At 40.9% G+C, this 25,392-nt stretch overlaps 1 protein-coding gene across 3 annotated transcripts in view; it reads left to right on the top strand.

The window, feature by feature from the left end:
- Positions 1–5,717: 5,717 nt before the first annotated feature.
- Positions 5,718–25,392, top strand: part of b3gat1a (beta-1,3-glucuronyltransferase 1 (glucuronosyltransferase P) a) — a 56,044-nt gene continuing 36,369 nt past the window's right edge. For all 3 annotated transcript variants that reach the window (XM_058633742.1, XM_058633743.1, XM_058633745.1), the window contains exon 1: positions 5,718–6,247. The gene's annotated coding sequence lies outside the window, so the exon portion shown is untranslated. The remainder of the gene's footprint in view (positions 6,248–25,392) is intronic.

Below are 25,392 nucleotides of genomic sequence, written 5' to 3' on the forward strand. Positions count from 1 at the left end.
AGCTAAAAATAATGTCATTTGTTCAATACACTTAAAGTGACAAACTGTAAGTGTAATATAACTTTGAATATATATATAATATGTATAATTTTTTTTGGACGTAATCTTAATGATCATAAGTTTCATGTTAGTAGGACATGCAGGCAAAACAAATCAATTGCTTGCCCTTCTGTGTCTTTGTGCCAAGTTACATTTGCTAAGCTACAAAAGGACAATCATATTAAGGAAGCTGTCAGAAGGCAACCAATCACGGCCTGCTCGATTTCCTACGAGTTCCAGTGTGGTCGCTGTCATTGTTGCATTGCATTGCTCTGCATTGTTTTGAAATATTGCATCTCCGTAGCCAAGAGAATAGCATATTTAAAGCAAGACTTATAGGACATTAGAATAAACGCAGATGGTGTTGTTCTTGCACTGCAATTGGTTTTAATAGCATAATGACCAGTTTAAGCCAAAAGCTGTCTATTCCAGCTTTAAGTGGATAATAAAATCAATATCCATTTAGCCAATATCTACACTGCCTGTCATCTGAGGGTCGTGGTGGGAAGCTTGAGCCAATTCCAGCTAACACTTGGCGAAAGACGGTCAGACAGAAGCATGTTAGAAATCACCACATCTAAAAGTCGAATAAAGTTCTATTGGAAGTATTTAAATATACAAGTATACAACATATCTTTAAATAAACTGATTTCAACCAGAATCAACCAAAAGGTTGATGCTGTGAACTTTACAAATGCAATGTTGTTTTAATGATTCACGGACGTAATGTGTTTGGGGAATTTGTGTTATTACGAAAAGTATCATGTGTGCGCCCTGAGCTAATGCTGCCAATGGCCATTACGTTATCACACACCCAACTGACATCATTTCCTACATTTGAGTGAAGTAACTATGACAACAACAGTTCAACCGCCCACAGATGCACTACACCCGTCTGGACAAGCACAGCAAGAAAGACCCAACTCTTAACCCTTGCAGATAATTACACAAACCTGATATTGAACTCATAGTATTATATTGATTAAACCGTCATATATCGACGTCTGTGCAGTAAGTTGAGGTAACTTACATACTTACTGCTCATTTGTTATCAAGAAACTGAAGCAGTGAAACTTTACAGTCAGTCCTGAGGACGACCTGTGTGGTCTGAGCCCGGGTAACACACTCACCTCCAAATAATGAAACAGCACACGGCTACATACACAGAGAAGCTACAACACAAACCTAAGCATGAATTGGTTTAATGTTCTCTTTTGCCATCACATAAAAGCCAGTGTCATTTATCCACTTACTGTTGTACTGGTCACAAATATGTATAATTGCACTCTCTTGAATGCTGTTTGGGGTAATAACTGTGTCTCCCATGCATTTTTAATGCTGTTGTCGTCGTTCCTCTTCTCTGTGACTGTGTGCCTCTACACGACATGAAAAATATAACTTTGTAAACAAGTTGTACAACATGGAATGAATTCAAAAATATTTTGATGGATAACAACTCCAAAAAAGCAAGTCTATCTGTCTCACACTGAGACATAGGGGGCATATAAAAGATGCTTACTTTTTTAAAAAGTCATTTTTGCCTGTATGTCCTACTAACGTGAAACCTTTCATCATTAAGATTATGTACCCTGCCTGAGTGTTCCCTGCCTTTCGCCCTGTGTCAGCTGGGATTGGCTACATTGACCCACGACCCGCAGGTAGAGGATAAAGCGGTGGACCATGACATGAATGTCAATCACCGTGTGGCTGGGAGGTGATGTTGGATTGCCATTTGTAGTGATTACAATATTCATGAGGATGTATTGTTGAATATCAAAATGGAAAAAATAAAACTGTGTGCATCTACCTTTAAATACATCAGAGCACATTCCTTAAACCAACAGTTCTGGAATTGGTATTGTCTATTTGTGTGTGGCACACTCTTTCAATGAAGCATCCCCTGTTTAAGTGATACTGACATCGCTTTCAACGTTGATTCTGATTGACTTCAGTAGATAACTACTCAGGAAAAATGCCCAGAGTATTACACTCTGTGAATTCACCTCCTAGACATCAAAGTCTGTCCAAAGATTAGCTATCAATGGAGGCCCAATGAGGCCAGTGGGGCATGCACACAGGGCCGGGCCCCGGTACCAGCAGTATATTGGGCCCCTTCCATCTTCCAGCCCTTGTCTTGTGTGTGTGTGTGTGTGTGTGTGTGTGTGTGTGTGTGTGCGAGGGAGAGAGAGAGTAAGAGAGAGGGAGAGATTTGTTGAACTCCACTGAATCTCTCTTTCCCTCTTATTAGGCCTGAAAAGACACACCAGATGGCTGGTGGGGGAAAAAAATCATACTTCTCCAAAAAGGCGAGAGGCACCACCCACAGTCATGGCACAGCTCTGTAAGATTCAAGTCACTCATGGCATAGTTGTACGTACACACACACACATACATGTATAAAAACCCACTGGTTCATGTTTGACTTGCATGTATGAATTGCATGTTTGACGTGATACACATACCAAACATACTCATTGATGGGTTATGTGGGGTCTCCTGTAAACACCTGACCTGCAGATGATGACATGAACACTCCAAATAAAGGAACGACTGAAGCAGAAGTTTATAAGAAATCGCCCTATGTCAGCGACACAGCTTGTGTGGAGGACAACGCGGTAGAAGATGGGTGTGTGGGTGGTTTTCAACAATGTGAATGCAAAGCTATAGCCATAGATTATTAAGCAGAGATTGGAAACAACTAGCGGGACTCTTTGATAATGTAAAATTTAGCTGCACAGTGGTGGGTTTCCCCGTGTTGTTAAGGCCATTTTCAGATTTCTGTTGTTTCAAAAATGAATATACACTGTGCTTCATGAAGCGTGCAGTTGCATCTATTTAAAGGTGACATCAAATGCTTGTATCGCACATATATGTTAGTTAGACCTTAGTTATGGAGGTCTACTTACATATACTGTAATAACTTGTTTTCATGGTCAAAATCCTCCTTGCTGCAAACATGCCGATCGAAATATCTCCTCACTGACGCTCTCGTCAGCCGCACTGTTTCAGCCAACGACAGTTTTCCCACTGTCCTGTGATTGGCCAGGTACCTGGAAGTGACGTAATTGGTAGGCCAGCTCTCAGATACACAGCTCCCCCTCTGGCACGATGGATGCATCCCAGCGGCTACAACGAGAGTAGTTCTTCTTCTTCTGCGGTTGAATGTACGCAACCGGATGTGCCTGGACTAGTGCCCGCATCAGGAGGAGCTACGCTGGTGAGAAGAGTGGTGAGGTTTCCTGATGACATCATCAGCAAACGGAAGTGCCGTTCCGCTTCGCAGAGCCCAGGAAAACAATAAAACCCTATTTTCTCAGCAGTGGCTGAACTGTTTGTTCTGAAACTTTAGGGTTTCATAAACGAGGTAATGACGCAGATACACACACACAAGCAGCGTTAATTGGAGCTTCCGGTCTATGTCCACTTTAAATAAGCCACATAAAACTAGCCAGAACCCCGAAAGCAACAGTATGCAACTTGGCGGATCCCTTAAAATAACAGCTTCAAAATAATTTTGATAGGTCTGTTCTTGGACTACGTAAGTGTGGTGAGTGGGAAGAACACAGTAGTATAACTTAATGATAAAAGCAAGTTCAAACGTAATGCTGACCTGAGGGTCATTTAAAATGACTTATTAGAAGTTGTCAAATGCTTTCATCTCAGTGTACTTCCTATTGCAAGTTACACATACCCAATTAACACTGGTCAACAAACACATGGGGTTTTCGCCACTAGGAAAGTGTTTCCGCGTAATTCATTCACGTGTCCATTCAAATGTCTGCAATTCACGTGGCGTTTTATTGGCTTTGGTTCAGCATCAGTGGGACACAAGACCTGGGTGAATGCACCAATTTCTTCTTCATCTGCTTTATTTCTGCGATAAATGCACCACTTTCGGTGCAACACTGCAATTCGTGTTTGCTCAATCTCATTTATTTTATCAATCAGATCATCAAACAACTGATTCCAAGAGAGACTGAAGGTAACATTATGACTGAGGGCTATGAAGTTATTGTTTTTTTCCTCCGGCAAATACGTGACATCACATTTCTCACGTTGGTGATGCTGGGGCAAAAATGCACCACAGAGCAGAACAACCACAAGCAATGGAAATCATTGCCGTTAGTCGTAGCTTCACTCGGATTTAAAAAAAAATCCTGGGTATATCCATTCATTTTTAGTGTGAAAGATGATGTAATGTTCCTTTAAGACGTGTCTTTTTCGCTGAATAAAAATGATACAAACTCAATTATGTTATTGTAGCTTCAGAATATGTAAACAAGATAATATTAAACATCTACAAAACATCAGCCACAATATGAACAGGTAACTGGGTTTGAATGTTCCAGCTGTTTGTGAGTACACTCATAGACAAATTCTACTTTGACCATCAAACCACCTCTTTTACATTTTGGTCTCACCCATGCTGAGGCATCATCCTTTCCAGTAACTTGTTGTGTTGAACACCCGTGTGTCACACACTGTTTTTTTTTTTTTTTTTTTTCATTCAGCACCTCAAGCCAAGTCCGAGTGAAAGCCTGAAGCTCAAAATACTGCATGACACTTTGCAGCAAAATGTGGCATGCACTCGCTAAATCAGGGCTTTTCTTCGGGCTATCCAGGCTTATAGACATGCACACATTATTGTGTTAATTTAGTGATGTCGTTTCTCTCTTGGCTGTCACCTGCATATTTATATACTTAAGTAGTCTGACTTTTAATTTACAAGACATAATTCAAAAAGAAAAAAAGGTTTTGAGTGGCATTGTGCTCATTTTCATGCATGTAATGCACTCAAAAAACCAAAACCATCAGTCTCTAAGCCTCTCCCTTGTGTCATTGGTGGTGCAAGGTCCAGAAACATACTTTCCTAAAGCAGAGCCACCTCTTCCTGTATCAGCCCTCCAGGTTGAGCTCCTTGTGAGAGCCAGGTTTGGTCTCCAGGCTGGCTCAGAGGAGGTGAGCTGGCGGAGGTACGTGTTTTTAGATGATCATACCAGACGCTCTCTCACCTCAACAAGAGACAGGCTCTTTATTCAGAGACGTCTGAAATTAGATGATGGACATTTTACGTGTCTGCTTGGCTTTAGTTTAGGCTCTGCCAATCTGGAGGACTAGAGTATGCTGAGGACGCCCTACCGTCCAGATCAAAATTACAATTTTCTCTGAGCATGCATAATTTTGTTCAATCCACACATTTCTGCAAAATGTTCCTGAATGTATGCTATAATATTATGCAGTCAGTCGTGCAGCCCTTTAAAAATTAACATGTTGCTGTTTCCTTATACAGTGATTCTGCATATGACCAAGCTTCTGTTTCTATATGAAGAATCTGTGCGGTAGGGAAGCATCTGCCAAGGAAAGAAATAGAGGCTAAAGCTTGTGTAATTGTTCGTCCTTTACGTTTTTGGCATTCCATCCTCTTCTTGGACTCCTCATCTCCATCCTTCTACTCTTTCTGCCTCTCTTCCCATCTCCCACTCCCAGAGCAACTCCCCCCTTTTTTTCTCTTCTTTTGCTTTCTCTCCATCCCCCTCTCTGCGTTCTGTGCTGCAGCCCACCCTGCTCCAAGCTTCAATGGTACATGCCATTAGAAATCCCATCTCTGGAAGGGAGGAGGGGAGGGTGGTCTCAATCTTAGCTAAGAGGCTACTTCAGTCCCCCAACATAAGCACATTCACAGATGTCTCTGCACGCGTAGAGCTGTCTCACCCGTCACGACGGAGTAGCCCTCTTCTGTGTGAACCAATGAGCCTTGGACAGAGAGGGACAGAGTGATACAAAGAAACGGGAGGGGGAGACAGTGCAAGAGAAAGAGGAGGTGAAGAGCCACGGAGCAAAACACATACATCGCTGCCTGGGAGACTCTGACGTCTCCCCTCATGCGCCTGTTTCAGCGTGTGTGAGCACAAGAAGAGCAGAGAGGGAGGGCAGGAAAATAAATCCCAGGATCTTGTGTCCTCTCTTTGCTTTATATCACCTTCTTTTTTTATCTCCATCATCCAAGGCATGAAGGCGGGTGTCAGCTGGCACGGCAGAATAAAAGAAGGGGATGCTTTAAACGCTGTATCTCTTTCGACAAGGGAGAAGGAAGAGGAAGGGGGTGACAACACACGGCAGGGACAAAAACAGGATTTCTAGAATGAATGGGAGTCGTTCTGCCGCATTCACTGGGAATAGCAGTCTCACACAGATGTCTCTGAATGAGGTAAACATAATGATGCCAATTTATCTTTGTTTTTCTCCCCTCTGTGTACCCGATTGGTCGACAGGTCAGATTCAGAGCTGAGAGCACTTGAGAGCATGCTCGTGAGCTTGACAGAGATCACCCAATTTCCATGCCGATCAGGCTTGGAACAGCAGAGGGGAGATTGCCATCTTTGTCCCTGTGTTGGCTGTGCACAGCAGCACTGTGGAAAAGAGAGGGTGAAATCTATGTATGTTGCATGCTGCAGAGGGGTTAGAACTGGGGGGAGAATAACAGTCACTGTCAACCTGATGAATCACTGATAATCTTCATGATGAGCATTTGGGTGCTGAGATCGCGGAAGGGCACAAGGTGATTGTGTCTGATAACAAGACCGGCAGAGCTGTTGCAGCAAAAGGTCTGATTAGAATTCAAATTCTGTGATTTTAGTAGATACATGCAGATTAAACCACCAGAAGAGATCCCTGTCATAGAATTAAAATCACTGAGTTAAAAAAAAGCGATGGAACAGGATGCTGTGAGTATTTTCTAAGGCAAAGTCTGTCAGAGTTTTTTCACTGGTGACCCTGGGGAGCTGCACATTACTGTCCACAGAGAGAATAACAACTTGTCCACAGAGGTGGAGGAAAAAGGGGAATTGGCTTGAGAAAAGGGCTGCTTGAGTTGGACTTAAGTGGGCTGTAGGTTCTCATTCCTGACACCTGCCTCTGAAATCTGGGCTCTTTGAGAAAGGTTGCTGTTGTACTGGTTGTTCTTTGGACCAGCACAGCTACACAAGCAACTTTGATCCTGAGACTTGGAAAGAAGAAAAAGTTGCATTGTTTCAACCTATATTGTCCACTAATGTGACAGACATGACACGTCATATGTTGGCTTTTATAGTTAATTGTGTCTATAAAAACAGGACATTTAGTTCCAGTAATGCAATGGGGGCAATAGAGCAGTGAAACATGCTTTGGCAAAAATCAATGTTGCAGGGTTCAGTGCTTTATTCAGTGTCTTTAGTGAGCAGGAAATCCGAGTCATCTCATTGGAAAATTATACTCATTGTGGTTATGGTTCCAAAGGTCTGGGCTCAAGTCATAAGTCCTTATTCCTATGTCAGTACACATCAGCCTCTCTCTCATATGAAGTAGCATGCTGACACCCATAATGACATCAGGCAAACTAGACAAATATGCGTTCTCCCAAGCTCATATTTTCACAACCAAGCTGAGTGAAAAGTGGCAACTAAAAAGCAAGGGGCATTTTTTAATTAATACGTAACAGGCAATATTTTTTGTAATTGTTTTTTTTTTTGTTTTCAGTGAGCAATAAGCGTTGAAGAATGATAATGTGTATTTCTGGTATTATAAGGAGGACTGAACTCTGATCACTGCAGGGCTGTGCGCCTGTTACACAAAACAAAAATCAACTGTATGTGATCCTCTCTCTCAAAACGACCTCATCTGTTACACGTTTTATTTATATAATAGCGGCAACACCTGGCACCCCGCTCCTCAGCCCATACAGTAGCCCCATGCAATGGAGCTGTGTGTGTGTTCCCAGCTGCTTCTCACTTGGGTGAGCGCATGCTTCTATGGCGCTGCACTCACTGACCATGTACAGTGCATATTTAGTTTCTGCTCAGTTTGCATGTGTCAGCACATAGCGTCCAGATCTCATTTATGGAAGCGGACTGCTTGTCATTTCATTCTGCGTTCATGGTCGCCTCCGTCCCCTTGGCCAAACAAAACACAAAGTGCTGAGGAGCACGACACACACACACACACCTAATGTGTCTGCAGTTCTGCCACTGTGCATTATGGGCTATAGAATAGAATGCAGTACAACACATGATCAATGATCAATTCATCTTTTTTGAATTTACATGCATGTTTTATAACCATCAAATCTCATTAAAAATAGCATAGCTTGACTTTATAGCTCGACGTAAGTATAGCATTTTATAAATAACGCTATTCTTTCTCAATATCCTACAGCTTTTAACTTCAACGTCAACTTAAATATGCATCATAACAGCAATTCATGATATACCGATACTTATGTTAGTGACAATAAGCATTATTACTCTTTAAATGATACCAAATCCCAAAATAGCATTACACATATCAGACAATGCACTATTATCACAATCTTATCTGAAAGAAGTGCACATGCTGCATGTCCATGTGTGGAGTACACATGTTCAACACTGGTGGCACGTTTCACACATCGTTGCACAGTGTAATAACGTGAATGAAGCCCTGAGAAGACAGAGGGATTAGACCTTGCACAGAAGTTGTGAAAGCTGTTGACAAAGGTTTGGAGACGGCAGCATAGGGTTGTCACAACATGTCTGCCTACACAGAGAGCTCACAGATTGGAGGATTTGAACCAAAATTTCATGTGTGTTTGATTAGGTGTTAAGTGTGTGTGCTGTAGGTTTCTCCTTGAAGGTGACTGAATCTCACTGCAGATTCATAAATGAAGCTGTCAAGCTTCAGGCAACAGAGGGGCGGAAAGAAATCATTGCCTTTATTGCATATGAGAGATAAACTAGATAGCTGAACAACCCTCAGTGTGAAGTGCATGCAGTACAGCATGTGGTTAGGTGCAAAATACAGTCTCTTATACATTGCTCTCATATAAGGAAGTTCTTTGGAAAAACACTCAGTCACTTTGCACATCCAGATGTAAAAGCCACTGCAGGTTTGGGAATTCAGCTGCAGACCATAAAGACAAATCAAGTGCAGTGATTACAGTAGGGACCATTTCCCTGGTAAGTTTCCATCATCATGAATATTAATCATAGCTTTCCAACTGTCAGAATCGACAGCTATCATTGGAATGTACTACATTTCTGCTGTACAAGGAATTACTGGAGGAACATTCTCATGACTCATTACTGATTCATACATTTCAGGTACTCCTGCAAGAAAATGCGAAAACACACATACAGTCTTATGAAAGAAGAGTATGTGAGGGCATGGTTTTGACCATGAGCCATGATGGCCCCAGAGGCAGAAGTTTGAAACACACTGCCCTTTATAATAGAACTGCTTAAAGACAGAGTTTCAGTAAAATAAAGGCTAAGAGCAATCTGTTGGGCCTTACGAGTGTGATGCTTTACCTCTGTGGATTACACTCCATGGGGCACTTAAAATCTGTCTGGCTGCCTATTAAGACAACCACTATCCTAGCTCATTAATGACCTGCAGAGGAATTAGAGTAAACTGTGCCTCTGCCGGGTGCTGGCTGAGACTCTCTGCCGTCTCCTCCAGCAGCTTTTTCACCCTCCAGGGACAGCAGTTGTTTGCCTGAGGTACATTAAAGCAGCTTGGAGTGACCAGCACCAAGGAATAATTAGATGTTCAATTACTCTAAACTAGCGAATTTATCCTTACTCTTTTCTGTACAGCATTTTCAGCAAAGGTTACCAAATGTTGTCAACGTGTAGGTCGCGTACCACTCACTTGAATTGAGAAACAGGTTTGAAATGCAAGGATGATTTAGGGAATGATGTGGAGCATTCGTGAAGGTATAGTGACAGAATAACAGTGAATGAATCGCGATTAAAAGTTTGCTTTTCTTCTAATGACTAAATCAATGAGTAATCAGATTTCAGACACCATTGTTTAATTGTATGTTTCTTTTTAAAACACAGAACTACACATAGAGCTATCTGGTTTCAAAGAGATCGAGTGCCAACCAGGTCATCTTCAAGTAGGCTCAACATGGATGACTGCCATCCTCTATGCAACAACAACACGTGTTGACATACATACAACAAAAAATCCACCTGAGAAACTCATTCACGTTTGATAAAGAGAGAGAGAGAGAGAGAGAGAATGAAAGCACAGACAGTCACGCAGCGTAGGTGTTCAAACAGAAGTCGCCGGACAGCTGCCAGCATATTACGGACACTATCGGTGCCTAGACTGGTTAGTTTGCCACTCACTTTCCACTCGTTGACCTCTCTGGTCTCAGCAATTAGTCGCCCCTCTCAAGGCAAAGGATTGCAACTTCCAGTCATTGTCAATAAATTGTGCTGTGACATCTAGGTAACCTTTGTTTTATCGATGGTTCCGTCGCTCAGCTTCTTAAAATGAAACCTTCCGCCCAACAATCCCTCACCTCTCTTCATCTTCAGCTACTCTCTCAGTCTCTCCTACAGTATCTGACTGACTGCAGGCAAGTGACTGTTTCACGCGGATAATTCCCAGCTTTCATGTCAGAGGTCAGTGCACACCAGAAGTAATAAGCCTTGCGTTAACTCGTTAAATAATTGTATCGCCTTTATCTTGGCGGTAACAGTTAACGTGTTAACTTTGACAGCCCTTAATTAAAGGCTATATATATATATATATATATATTCTTATTTTATGTAATTTTGTGTCATATCATTTCTTGTATGAGAACACTGAGCACTTGGAAGTCAAATTAGAGGACGTACTTGTGAAAACTCTCCACAAGACTATATTATTATGACTATTTCAAATTACTGCTCATGTGAATGAAGGAGATGTTGAGGTTTGAACACTAATAAAAGGAACAGCTTTATTGTTTCACTGTTTCACAGGATCATTTATTATGTTATGTTAGAAAAAAAAATATAGGGTATTACGGACAGCTGGCAGTGTGATGTCAGTTGTGCTCATATTCATCAGGCCTGAAAGAGATTAGGAGACTAAGCAGAGATGAGACTGGGGGCACTGTATACAGTATGTACAGTCACATAGTGTACAGTGTAGTAGACCCCCAACACACATGCACACACACACAAATAAGGAACACACAGTTCACAATATTACCAGGCACAAACAATAAGCAAAGCTCCTGACCCAGCCCTCGAGCATTAACTCCTCCACTGTCAAACCATATTCTGCAACTTACAGTGACCAAGAATAGAAATCACCTCTTCTCCCTCCCATCCTTCTTGCCTGTCTGCTGATATTTTCTTTCAATGCAGAAATTATATAACATAAGAGAGCGAGAAGATGGAGCCTGATTATGTTGAGGTTTTGATATAAACAGTGTGATGAAGACAGCGCAGCTTGTTCGGCTCAGAAAGAAGGAAGTGTGAGGCTAGAGCATATCTAACAGTAGGTGTCTGTGGTCAGTCACATAAAAAGGTCGTCTCTTGTATCACATTGTCCTCACAATGATAATGTGACCTGACAAGGGTGGTGAGTGCGGTGGGTGAGGCTTGTGTTTGTTAAGTAAAACATAATATACACTGATGTCAAGAATCAAACGAAACAGGAAAAATAAGGCAACGGGATTGATAAATTAGTTCCACACAAAGAAAATGTCATAATCATAATCACGCTTACCAAAGTAAGAATCTGTTCATAGAAAAAAGCTGCTACCAACTGTGAGTTATCTTGTTGTGAGTCTTCTACAGCTTTTCTTTGTTTGTTTTTTTTTTCTTTTTATACTCTGTCTGTGAAACATTCAGTTCCTTCCAAGAATCGTTGTGGCAATTACTCACTGATTACACAACGACACAGCACAACAAAAAACGTCTGCGTTCCGAGGCAGGAGCAAGCTCTCAAAATCCTGGAGAATTTGACATCATTTCTCCCATTCTGGCTTCACTCCACTGGCCCCCAGCAGGATCCATTTTAAGCTGTTACTGTATGTTTACAAGTGTCTTAATGGCCTTGCTCCGCCTTAACTCGCCGACCTACTTTCTTTCACGGCCCCTAAGATCATCTGATCCCAAAAATGAGGCTGAAGCTCAGGGGGGGAGGGCCCTCGCGGTAGCCCCTCCCAAGTTGTGGAACGATATGCATCTACACATTAAGCAGGCCTCATCTTTTAGGTCAAAATAGCTTTAGGTCAAAAGTGCTTGTTATGCACCAATGACACCAGAACAAATTCCTTGTATGAGCAAATCGTACTTGGCTATAAAGCTCTTCTGATTCTGATTCTGATTCTGATTAGCACCTGGTAACACATGATGCTGATTGACAAATGTTGTTAAAAGTTGTAACGAGTTAAGTGTTGTTTCCTAGTTTTTCAACAGATCACACACCGTATATAAGCATCAGGGTATAGATTACTGCATTCTGTAACATCCCATTCCATCTCCGCTGCTCTATGCGTAGAACAAACTGACTTTGTCTCCCAACATCTTCCTCCAGGTCATCTCTGATCATGCTCACCTCATCTGCCGCAGGAGGCCTCCATGCTGTGCTCGTGTTCCTGGACGTTTCACTGTACACTTCTAATTTAGCCACAGTGATCTGGAACGTGTACAGGGATTCGCCTTCGTTTATGGCTGCTGCTGTTTGGAGCTGCACTGCATTTTTTGAGAGCACAAAACATGTGATATATATTGGCAAAGTATATGAGAACTGGAAATTGAGATTATATATTTTTTTTTTGCTTGTATCGTTTTTTTGTACTTGCATTGTTTTAGTAGGAGATTCCTAGATGTAAGAAGTTCATGGTCTGGTTTTTAAGAATGATTTTGAGACAGAGTGTTTCTAAATGTTGTAGAAGAACCCTGGTCAAAAATAAGTCCAAGGTTAATCGCAGCACAACTGAAGGCCAAGGTACTATTGTGCAAAGTAGGTGTCAAGTGATTGTCAATATAATGTGCAATAATTTAACGTCTTCAAGACATTGCTGAGTCATAACTCACTGAAACTAGTGTGGTTTTTTACTCCTAATGTCATGTTCCAGTCTCTGTAATAAATCGTCTGATTAGCATCAGCATCAAGCAGGTCGAACCAATGACTTTCATTTTCTAAATGATTTTGTTATACAAGACCAATCTCATTTACAATCTGATGATAAACATCATGTCATACCAAAACAAATGACTTCAACCATGCCTTTTTTTAATTTAAAGCTATATCCATACATGCTAAATGTGCTGAATGAATTTACTGCCATAGGAAAATCATCTTTATCCAATAATACAAGTTTCTTCTATGGGGTAAGCAGAGGTAAAATAGGCATACATTCCCACTGCATAAATACTCATTTACAGGGGGGATTTACTTTTGATTTGAAATATATTGTGTCTATGCCACACTGTTGGTGTAGTGGTTAGCACTCTTGCCATTGCAGCATGACGACCCGGGTTCACGATCTGGTCGGAAACAAGAGCCTTTCTGCATGGACTTTGCATGTTCTCCCCGTGTGTGTGGGTTTTCTCCGGGTTCTCCGGTTTCCTCCCACAGTCCAAAGACATGCAATATAGGGATTAGGCAAACTGGACACTCTAAATTGACCATAGGTGTGAGTGTGAGGGTGAATGGTTGATTGTCTCTATGTGGCCCTGCGATGTCAGCTGAGATTGGCACAGCATCCCCCAGGACCCTCATGTGGAGGATAAGGCAGTAGAAGATGGATGGATGTCTTTTTTTGTCTGTCTTATAGAAAACAACTAAAATAAGAGTCTTAGCTCGCCTGGTGTTATTGCTCTTCTCGTTGCTTGCATGATATTTCATTTGCAGTGTGGCGCCAATTACCACTCCCTCACAGTGCTGTGTCTCTGAATCATTGGCATGCAAAGTGTTCCTCGGTTCCCTCATGAATGAATGGTGAGATGCTGGTGCCTATACGCCATTAAAATATGGTCAGTCCAGCTTTCCATTGACTTTTATTAATAAGAAATATACATTTTCAGACAAACCCTCTCAATCCCTGCCGCCTGAGCAAAGAGGAATTATATAGTTTATTGTGTAAAGCAGTCAGAAATCTATAGTTCTGTCAACACTAATTTAATGTCAGAAATTAAAGGTCAAGGTGGAATTTATCCACCATCCACATTCATCGTCATTTCTGCCATGAGCTCTGATTCACAGTAGAGAGCAGGAAGCCCGAGCTTGCATCAGCATTCATTTGTTAAGTTTCTTGGCTATAAAAAAATTATTGCTGTGGACAAACTGCAAAATATAGATAGAGAATTTAAGCGTAAACTGTCCACGCTCTTAACCAGTCTCATAATCATTTTGTAAGTGATGTTTGTGTAAAACCAAAGAAGACTATGACGTTGGACTCTTGATAAGATCTATTGATACGTTCATTTTCAATTCTCAACATGGAGGAACACTGACAGGTGTCCATTCTCATTCTCCTGCACTTACTTAACCGTCAAGTTTGATGCACAGTTTTGATTTGCAGTCCTGAGGGCTGCAGCATGGCAACCCTCAGGCTACAGCTACTGAGTTCAATTTGTCTCTTTATATTATCACTTTGAGAATATGTGGGAATTATCTTGGCAGAAGTTGAACAATGGCGCGTACATTCACACATTGCAATCTGTAGTTTGTATGAGCTGGGCTTTAGTGCCTCCTCAAAGGATGTTCTGTATTTTTATATTAAGACGAATCATTTTAATGGGCAAAAGAGTATGGGATATATTTTTTTTAGTGCCTCTGAACTCTGATGCTGTGAAATGATAGTTTATGCCTTTCTAAAAATATTCCAGTCGTGAATAGAGAGCAATGAAATGTAATATTTAGTTCTTGGTTAACCCATTTTAGCTCTCGAAATTAAGGCATCTCCTCACTGTGTCTGTGCGCCCGTATTGCTCTATTTTCATTCTTGAATTATCATGTCACACACTCTGAGTAGCTGTATTAAATATTTCTCAAACCAGTGGTTAGTTTGAACACATTCCGGGAGCTCATATCATTGTTCAGACTTCACGTTGAGCTACTGGGTGTTTCAGGGATGGTTATTTCTGTCATGCAGGTGATTCCTCAAATGGTTGTGTCTGCTTTTGTTTTTAACAGAACAGTGCGCTGAGGGACCTATTACACTGTCTCCACTCAGAACCCCAGTGCAGTTTGAGAGGATTTCACTGAGAATGAATCAGTATTGTAGTGGTTTTGTTTCCATGGGAGACGTAAGTGAATGTCTTGTTTATGTCTGCTTGGTCTTTGTGAATTACAGAGCAAACAGAGGAAAAGAATGTTGCCAGATACCTTTGTTTCAAATTACTACTGTGAGATGTTGCTGAGTGGATAGATTGGTAGTTCCATTAAATGCCGTCTAGGTATCTCTGAACGTGTAATAATTACTTGTGTGGCTGCTGGCACATCTGTGTGAAGGGGCGATTTGTCAAACATGCTCCGCAGTGATCAAAGTGGCAGAGGCAGAATCTGGTACTTGGCCTTTGGCACTGGCCGGCTACAGTTTGATAGTGTTCCCATTGTCCTGATACAATTTATGAACACAACAACAAGCCTGTAACTACTATAGTTTTACTTTTATCTAGGTTGTACTGGTTCCTTCTCCTCTTTTTTGTCTACTGTTACTTTCCTTTTTCATTTAGCTCTAGAGTTTGGGGCTCAATTATCTAATAAACTGTGTATAGATGACCTTAGTTCAAGGTTTGGACAATTTAATAAAACAATAAAGGGAAGACATGAAAACACAACATTGTGGTAGTGCAAACACAGACACAGTAAGCATCCAGTTAATTGCTCTTCTGAGATTTGGAGCAAGTGTGTTTGTTCATGTGTGTGCATAGTTTTGTAAGTATATGTGTCTTGAAACTGGATCATTTGATGAATGCCAGTTTGCGCTCAGCTCAGTGCAGCTTCATCGCAAGATAACTGTAGACATTACATGTTCACACTGAGGTTAGACGTTGAGTTATAATTCACAGTGGGTTGAGGCCTGAAACAAATGCCCTTGTGTGATTGATTACGCGCTACAAGCTAATGAGATAAACAGAGGCTGCATTGATTCAGTCGGGGGAGCAATCATGCCAGAAGGGTTATATGCAGCCGTGTGCAATGGCTTTATTGACATGCTCATATTCAAAGACCAAGTGAAAGAGACCATGCTGTGCTTTGGGCTGAGAGCAGAGCTGCATGCTATAGCTCGTCTGCCGCTTGGAGCGGCTTTTACCCACCACTGCAATCAGGGTCAGTGCTTCTCAAATCAAACACTAGCGATGGGATCTGACAAGCTGGAAACTCATCACTAAGTTTGGCACTTACTGCCAAACAATCGCTGCTGAGGAAATCTTTTTTTCTCGTCTGAGACAAACAAGGCTGCGCAGCAGGCAGTCATGTTCTGACAGATGGGCATGAGAGAACATCTTTGACAGTGGTTTGTGACAAAGTAAATTAAAGGATGGACGAGCAGGATTCACCACAGTGGATTTTTAAATCTCTGATTAGCATGAGAGCAGGAAAAAACATCCAGGCTCCTGGGGGGACACTCAAAGGAAGCAAGTTTAATTGATCGGTTTATGTTTTGTTACTCGCGTCTGGTCTACACACCACGGGACTCATGGAGGTGAGTCATCAGTCAGGGGGAAATGGGGGAGCTATAGTAGAGAAGAAACTGGCAGCACTGATTGTTTAGCTTCTTTTTCTTTTTTACAAGAGGAACAATGAGACCAGAGTGTCTGTTTTGTTTATGATCAACTTAAAGGAAAAGTACTAAATCAAACACTGCCAAAATGTATAACAGTCAACCTGCTGTATTGCGTGATCAGAAGCCTTTGGGCAGTGGAGCGCAGCAGGGCCATTACAAACCTTTTGACAAACATTTTGCAGAGAAACATGTGGCTCCTTTTTTCATGTAAATCCAAATTAGCCCTCGAGTGACAGTTTAGGATTCTGTGCGTGAGCAGGTTTGTTTGTATGCTTACACTGTTTGAAATGAAGTTGACAGTTTTATTAAATGTTCAGGCATAACAAAGGCTGGATTGTAACTGAGGCGTAATCAAAAATTAATAAATGAATTAAGAAAACAAATAAATACAATTTACCCTGCTGCAGTTCTTTTTCTTTTCCTAACCCTCGTCAGGTTGAGTGGATTATAATCAGGTCAATAGCATTAATAATGTTGAAATGGCAAAGCAGCTATTTGCTAAGTTCCTATTGTTCTCATCATTCAATTTACTGAAGCCTTTTTATGTGTGTGAGAAATGATAAGTTTATTAAAAACACCTCTTTTCATAGGCACATTTATCAGAAAGCATCCATATTTAAATTTAAAGTGCAACAACAACAATAATAATAATAATAATACTAGTATAACAATGCCAAATAACATTTGTAATTTCCAGTGCCAGCTTACTGCATTCACTACGCTAATCACACCACTAATAATGACCTGTGATTGACAGCCACTGACCAAATGTGGTTTTCTAACATGGTGAGTTCAATTACAGCGAGGGAAAACAAGCTTTATGACCACATACAAAGTAGGGATGAAAATCAATATGGCTCCCACCACACGATACTGCAAAATGAAATGCATGTATGTACTGATAATAGATATCTATTTCTGGGTATGTGGTTCACAAGCTTTAAAAAATGCTGTGAAAGATAATTGACGAGAGCACAGGACGCGGCCTACAGCTAATGTCTATGGTTTCCTCACATTTAAAAGACTGTGGTTAAGAACTGTCTGGTATAGAGTTCGCTGACGTCAGTGGCGAACTGGATTGAATGGTAAGATGAAGACTGTGAATAAATGCAGTCAGGAATAAAGAGAGAAATAGCAACATATGGTCTTTAGCATGCTGAGAGAAACAAAGCAGCCTTGAGATGTCTCACATTATTTTTTTTTTTATCACATGCTCTGCATCTGACTTCCTGCTGTGCTTTGTGTGTGTGAGCCTTTCATGTCGGCGTGCGTGTGAGAGGGTCACACGTCTCGATCCTTCACATATATTCCCGTTGTGAACAGGTTGTGTGATATTTGCTGCTGTCTAGGACGCCGTTATCACTCTCATAGCCTGCGGTTGTCATAGAAGCTGACACAAAATGAAAGTGAACATAGGCAGATGACACAATTGTGCAGTTTTATACATTTATAGTCAATGTTTCCCTTTCAGTCAGCCTCACGTTTGTAGCTTCTACAACACAGGTGTCTCAGCAGCCAGTGATTATTAACTAATAACAATGAGGCATTACCCGCCAATCAGTGCAGAATCAAACTTGTTTTTGTTATATTCAGAACTAAACATGATGTTTCTGAACCCACAGTTAACCCAGACGTCATGCTGCAATATGTTGGTTTCATGCACCATTATATGTGACCATGGAAACAGTTTAGATTCAGCTACAGCTGTGAAATGTGTCATTCTCTTCTCAAGCAACGTAGAGGAAGCTAAGCTTTTGCAAGAAAGCTGGCCATGGTGCAATAAGGGCATTCATTATGAATTACTTTTTTCAACAACTCCGTCAATTGTTGATGATGCAATAGTAAGGGAGGGACATGTTCATGGCCAATCATCTAACTTTGGTCTCCTTGGACATACAGTACCTGGTCTAAGTCGTCAAAGACTGAGTCCTCCAAAAGATGAAGCCCACTAATTCTTCTAGACACCATTTTCAAGGTTTTTGGAAGACTGTAATACTGAAATGGTGTACATGCACAATAGAGAGACTTAAAGACATTCCCACACCTGATTTAAAAGTCTAAAATATACTGTGTCCGATTCTCCACCAAAAAATACTACTACTTTTTTTTCACACCACAATTCTTCTTAGTTCTTTTGAAATGTAAGCCTTTACTCTGATGTTTTGCTTTCAAAGTCTCATCAATTTTTATTTTAGTGTGAACAGTGCATTCCTCGGAGTCTCTCTGAAAGTATGAAGTGCGGTGCAATTTGTGCTTTGTCCCCGTTTTGGTTCGAGTAGAAAGACTCAGAGGGAAGCTAGAACTCTCACAATGTGGTTTGTGTCTGTCAGACTTTCACAACCCAGTTGTCGCTTCACCATTTTCCCTTTTAACTTTCTTCAAATGAATGTGTTTTGTTTGGAAAATAGACTACCTGCAGATTCTCCGGCATCAGTGGGATCTTTTTCATCCGTGCATTTTTGCAACGTCTTTGTTATTCTCTCTTAACACAGCATCTGTACAACGGTCCAGTATGTAGCTACATAGTAAAACAATTAATGATGGTAAGAACAAAGTAAAGATGTAAAAACTACATGATATATTATGTATTAACAGTTGTGGTTTATTAGATACAAAGCTTTGCACAAGCTCAAGTGCTAGAATATCAAAAGAAGCTTTGCAAATACTGTACGTATATCACCCCCTCTTGCAAATAGCTAGTGATTACACTTTCAGTAGCATTTTTGCTGACACAAGCAAAGTGAGACGATTATCTACGTGAGCTAGTGTTGTTTCTGCTGCTGCAGTAAAACAAAGTTAAAATGTTGCTTTGGTTTACCTTGGACTTTGTGAAATCAAAGGTTAGTAATGATACACACAGCGATTTTGTTGCGCTAAATCTGCCAAAAGGCTTCATCTTAGGTGGTTTAATCCATGGTAATCCGTCCAAGTACACTGTGCCTTAAGTAGCTTCACATAAACCTATCATCTAGAGCAGCAGACGGACGTGGTGTAAAATGAGCCAATGTCTTTTTTTTTTTTTTCATGCAAAGACAAAAAGAAAGAGGCCATGTGCATTCTAACACAAACACAGCATAGATCATTAAGCCAGTGCAACATTATAGACCCATTTTAGAGAAACTCTGTCATCACAGGAGACATACAACAGCTCTCTGCTTTGCAAACCATTCAGTCAATAAAATCCATATACTGCTCTTTATTGTCTACACGCATACATTATTAGTGCTGTGAATATTGTGAGTATTTTTTAGACCCTTTTATATCTTTCACAACTAAGAGTTGCTTCCATTTAGTGTGTTCCTGTTGTTGTAAACCCTGCATTTCATAATTGTGCAATCATAAATCACTGACACCTACACAAAGCACAGCAAAGCAAAGCAAAACAAAAATAACCGCTCTGGAGTTGAAATTATGTAAAATGTGCACCTACATCTAAATCAGGACAATAGGAACTAATAAGCCTTGATATTTATTCCGCCATAGTGCCTGAATCCTAGTAGACCTTGTGTGAGCTTTGCAGTCGAAGATATCCTTTAATCAAAAATCATTTATGCACCCACACAGCTCAAAGACAATGGAGATACAAACACAGATCTATTTATTTTTTGTTTCACTGCTGACTCAAATCTGTACGGCCAAGGTTAAGAGATGTATGCATGACATTCCTTCACAGAAGAAACAACAGACTTTCTTACCTGCTCGAATAGACCGTGCACCTGAGCCTTTTCTCAGGGGCACCAGCCTACATTTCCATGCTGCTGGCAGCCTTAAAATCATCTGTGTGGGCCTCCATTCTGCCTGAAGGCACCAAGGCACCACCATTTAAGTCTTCGTGTCAACGACAGGGCCCCACTTTCCCCACTACAGTTTGGAGGTCATTGTGAACACGTAGCTGTAATCTCACATGGTCTCACCTTGACATAGACAACCATGAGGCTGTAATGTAATTGCAGCGTTGTCAGATATTAGGCAGATGGAAGTGATGCATGGGATGAGCTGCAGAGGCAATACATCCATATTCCATTCTGTTAATTGAACAGAAGAATATGAGGGATGGAGAAGATGGCGGGTGAAGATAGCGAGACAGAGAGCGAAATAGGGAAAAGGGAGAAATGTTGCAGTGATATTTATCTCCAGATTAACCTCTGCTGGTATATGAGAGGTTAATTCAAAGCTTGTGCATTTCAACTTGAGCCTCATTTTAACAGTTTCGAAATAACAAGCTCGTGGAAATCAAAATGATTGTTATCACAGTTGTCACAGTGTCTATAGATTATGATGTTTAATCCAAATTGCAATTACAGTACAGGCATTCATTTCCCAAAGGGGTGAGACAGATGTGACATGAGCTGGAATGATCAGCAACTGCAGCTCTAAAAGAAGCAGGAGAGATGAAAGGCTCATTTGTGATGTGTGTTAGGTTTTCTGCTGCAGCTGCAAACACACATCTGAGCTCCATTCTTTTGTCAAAAGTGCCTTGTCAACATGTTCACCTACACTCTGCAGTGTTGGCTTACGCGTGACAGGAGAGGTTGAACGAGCAAGACCAGTGTGTCTGACCTAGTCAAGTCTGAGCTGTCACAAAGTTTCCACAAAAGTACATTTTAATCTTTAAACATGTTGTCTGCTTGTGTTGCCTTCAGATGTTTTGACTGACGTTTTCCCCCCCAAAAAAAGCAGACTTTATGTTTAGAGCTTAAACCTTATTGTTTCTATTAAACTACTTCCTGTTACACAAATAACAGCCCTCATTTTGCCTTTTCATAGACAAATACTTGGAAAAGTAAAGCCTCAGTCAACATGGAGCAGTATGTGTCTTTGGTGAAGGATTGTCTAGAAATCAAAGCTATTGAAGTCCAACTCCTGCCACAAGTGCACCTGATTTGTCACTGATGTCAGACAAGATGTCTGAGCTCCAAAGGCCGCCCAGAAGGAGTTGTCTGCCTTTAATTCTGTACATCCACAGGAGGTGATGGATGGCAGCGTGAGGACTGAAGCCCTTGCTGCATTCATCAGCCCTAGACAACCTCTTCGGGCTTGGTGGCCCCCATGACAAATGGGGACCGAGGTCCTTGTTGAGGGTTGAATAGGGTATGGGAGCTTTGGGAGAAGTCCCAGCTTGACCAGATAGGACAGAGTCCTTATTATGAGAGCCCGTATCTACACATGCTCCCATGGCTGCTTATTATGTGCAGAGTTCATAAAATGCTTCTGAACTTTTTGTCTTGAGCAATGAATTGCATGACAAATTGCTCCTTGCACTTTAAGCCGGGTTCAATAAGGCCCCAAATTGATACTTTCAAATGTGCAGTGAGAATGAGACAGATGCGGCTGAAGGAGGCTGTGGAGACTTGTGTCGAACGTAAATCACATTTTGCATTAGGAGCTGTGCAGAGGCATGGCAGCAGGGAGAAATGATTCTATTTGAAGCCCCTGTATCAACTGGAGGCTTCAATGCATATTGTTAGAAGTGTGTTGAAATGGGAGGAGAGAGAGCTGGTTGGAGAGGAGAAAAGAGACATTAACTTGGACGTCACAGGCAGGAAAGAGGAGTAATGCGCCGTCCTTTTCATACCTTGGAAAAGTCTTCTGAAAAATGACTGCATTTTTAAACAACCTAATTCACCTATTATGTCTGTGTTCAGTGAAGAATTACAGATTTGATCTGCGGCGGAGCCTCTTTTAAACCTTCAATCAAAATGTTATATTATCTGCAGCCTCGGAAGACAGCGTGCTGTATCCAATCTACTGCTGAACCTAGAAAACAAAAGGCAAATTCCCTGTCTCTATGAAATAGCCTCACATATTCATTTGTGTGGTACGGTGACACAAACTCATTGGCAGAAAGGACATTATGTTAATGAAAGCCTCATAGTTTGAATCTTGATGATCTGGTTGATATTTTTGATTGTGTGCTGGGGGATATGAACAGAAATAGGACAGCACTCCCCTTCATTATTATTTTAGGTTACATATCTTGTTCAAGGGCACCTTGGATGGGATTGATGAGGGGAGCTGCCTGTTATTTGTTTCCCTCTCTATTATTACAGCTACCATTTATTTATTTAGCTAGTCGTGTGTCACATTTTTGTATCATTCCATCTTCCTACAGCAACCATTTTAAATTTGAAAGTAAATGTTTCCATAAAACTAATTGTGCCACTGAAGTAAACGGCATCACCATTGTGTTCCTGGACAGTAAATCACTCATCTTACAAACCTACAGGGATTTTATATGTGTATCACATTTCTCATCCGTTTAAGTGTCTGTTCTTTCATCTGCTAGTAAACTGTTGTTGTATCTTTCAACCTTTGTTTCACCTCACTCATGTTTAAGAGAACTGGAGATAATACCTCGAGCTAAAGTTTGCAGCTGTCTTACTTTATTAGAATAGCTCACCTGCAGTCTATGTAATAGTTAGCGGGTGCTCCGTTGTCCGTCTTCATATAGTGCAAAACATAAATACAAGCACATTCCCCCTATTTTAGCCCCATTACACCGGCCCATACACTTTAAGATCCATTAAACAGTGTCTGTGCACATTAGACAGGCCTCTTCTTGGTCTGTCTTTAAATATGAGCTCATCTTCTTGGCCTTCGCTGCTATTGAAGTTGTTGATTTATTGTTTTTTATTGTACGGCCGTTTTTTTACCCATGTTTAATCTGTATTTTATTGCCTCGTGTGAGCTTTTATTGGATTAGATTGGACTGGATTACCTCCACCAGTCGTGATATGATGCATTTCATATCACGTATGGTGTCACTCTGTGTCACCACAGACAAACTTATTTGACAATGGTTTGAATGTCACTGACATCAAACAGCTTTAAGAGTGCATGAATCGATTTCAGAAATCAATCTTTCTTTGTAGCACAGTGAGTAGTCAGTTGCATTCATCTGCTGTAGCTGGTAGCTTTGTCTGTGTGTTGCAGATGTCAGTGTCTCCTTGTGTTGAGTTCTTTGGCTGGAAATGAGTTGGAACAGGTGCTGCTGAGATGTAGTAAAATGTATAAAATGATCCAAAGGAGAACCATTTTACATTAAAGTCGTTTGCTTCCATATTCATCTAAACACGAGTGAATAATGCAAGTTCACACAGACAAGGACATACACACATTGTGTTGGCTTAATTATGAATTGACTTTGACTCTGACTTTCATTTTGCAGCTTAAACCATCCATGACCCAGATGTAAACCTCTTTATGAAGAATGATTTGCAAATCTTGTTTGGTTTGATGTTTGCACATGTTATTGATTGTTTTTCTGGCTGAGTGCCTTGGGTGCTAATCACAGTGGATATACTGCCTTGGTGCAAGTTTAGCTTTGTTTACCGAGCCAATGGTTTTGCCTTTGTTTAAGTTGGGTTTTTGAGATTTGCTGCATCACTAAACATTAAACTACATGATGTAAACAGTCTTGTTTACAGTAACATTCACAGATGAACGGAACTATTCACATCTAAATTGTAAGAATACACTGTTTGGGATGTTGTATCAATACAAGAGTCCTGGATGCCACTGAAAGCAAACCCTAGAAAATGTCCACACGCAGAAATGCAAGAACATTTTCAGAAAACATTCAGGTGATGAGTGGTGTTTACTTCAGGGCATGGGCACAGGGGCAGGCAAATTTCCAGAGAATGTCACGCTGTATTCTCACATGAACTGACTTGGATATTTTACAGATATTTGACCAGGCAGCTGCAGGAAAAGTTCTGAAAAAATGTCTTTGGTGACATTTGTGTGTGACATTTGAATTCTCACACCAACTCCACAGTTGTGTTTTCTTATTTTTCTGCAGGTCATTGTCACTTCGCTTTTCTGATGCTTTTACAAGAACATTTAAGTTTGAAATGAGAAACAATAACTACAACAACCTGAGAGCTTGTGCTGCGTTATATTATTTGAAATAAAATAAGAGTAAGCTTCAGACCTGAGAGGCCAGAGGGCATCTCTGGCCTCTCACACTGGGGCATTTTTTGCGGTAATACTGTGGATAATTCTTGGTCTTTTACCCACCACTGCAATGCTTCCTATCATTCATTTTAATACAGCCTTGTTTCTGTCTTGAGCATGCGTTATGCAGGGCTGAATGTCCACAGGGTGCCTTAGATTTCCAGTCTCAGTGTGACAGGTCAGTTCCCCAAAAGAGGAGAAGTCTAATATACCTACAGCATCACATCAGACTTTTAAATAAAAACATGTAAAAACCTATTCACATATGGACATATATACAAAGAAGGTAAAGTGGGAAATGCTTAAATGCCATTGGTAAATTGATTCTGCAAGATAATCACAACTGAAATCTCTCCTATCATTAATCTGCTTAATGAAACACGAAGATCGGCGGATATATCATTTTTTTATGCAAATAGATTCTATACCCTTGAAACACATCCAACACGTTTAATCCTAGTTAGCAATTAGACTACACTTCTTTGTAATCTGTTCTGCTTTGTGGGCATATCCTCTCTTCATTACAGCAGATGTCTCACAAAGCACTTGCAGTTAGAACGCGGATCTTCTTGACGGCAGGAAAATCACACCTTGCAGATGATACAGTTGCTGTTTCTACTTAAAAAAACCTGAGATGACATGTTACGGCTATACAACAGTGAAGTGGGACAACAGAAAACGAATACTTGTTCTCATTTTCTCATGAAGGCTCCCCAGAACTGGCAAAGGAAAGATGCTCCTGTAGCCAAACGATGGTCTGTTTCGTGGGTTTTGATCATTTTGTGCTTGGCGGCAACAACAACATTTTATGTAAATTCAAAGAGTAAAGGTCTATCACAGAAATGAATAAGAAATTC

Source organism: Solea solea, chromosome 7 (assembly GCF_958295425.1).
Source record: "Solea solea chromosome 7, fSolSol10.1, whole genome shotgun sequence".
Taxonomy (NCBI): Eukaryota; Metazoa; Chordata; class Actinopteri; order Pleuronectiformes; family Soleidae; genus Solea; species Solea solea.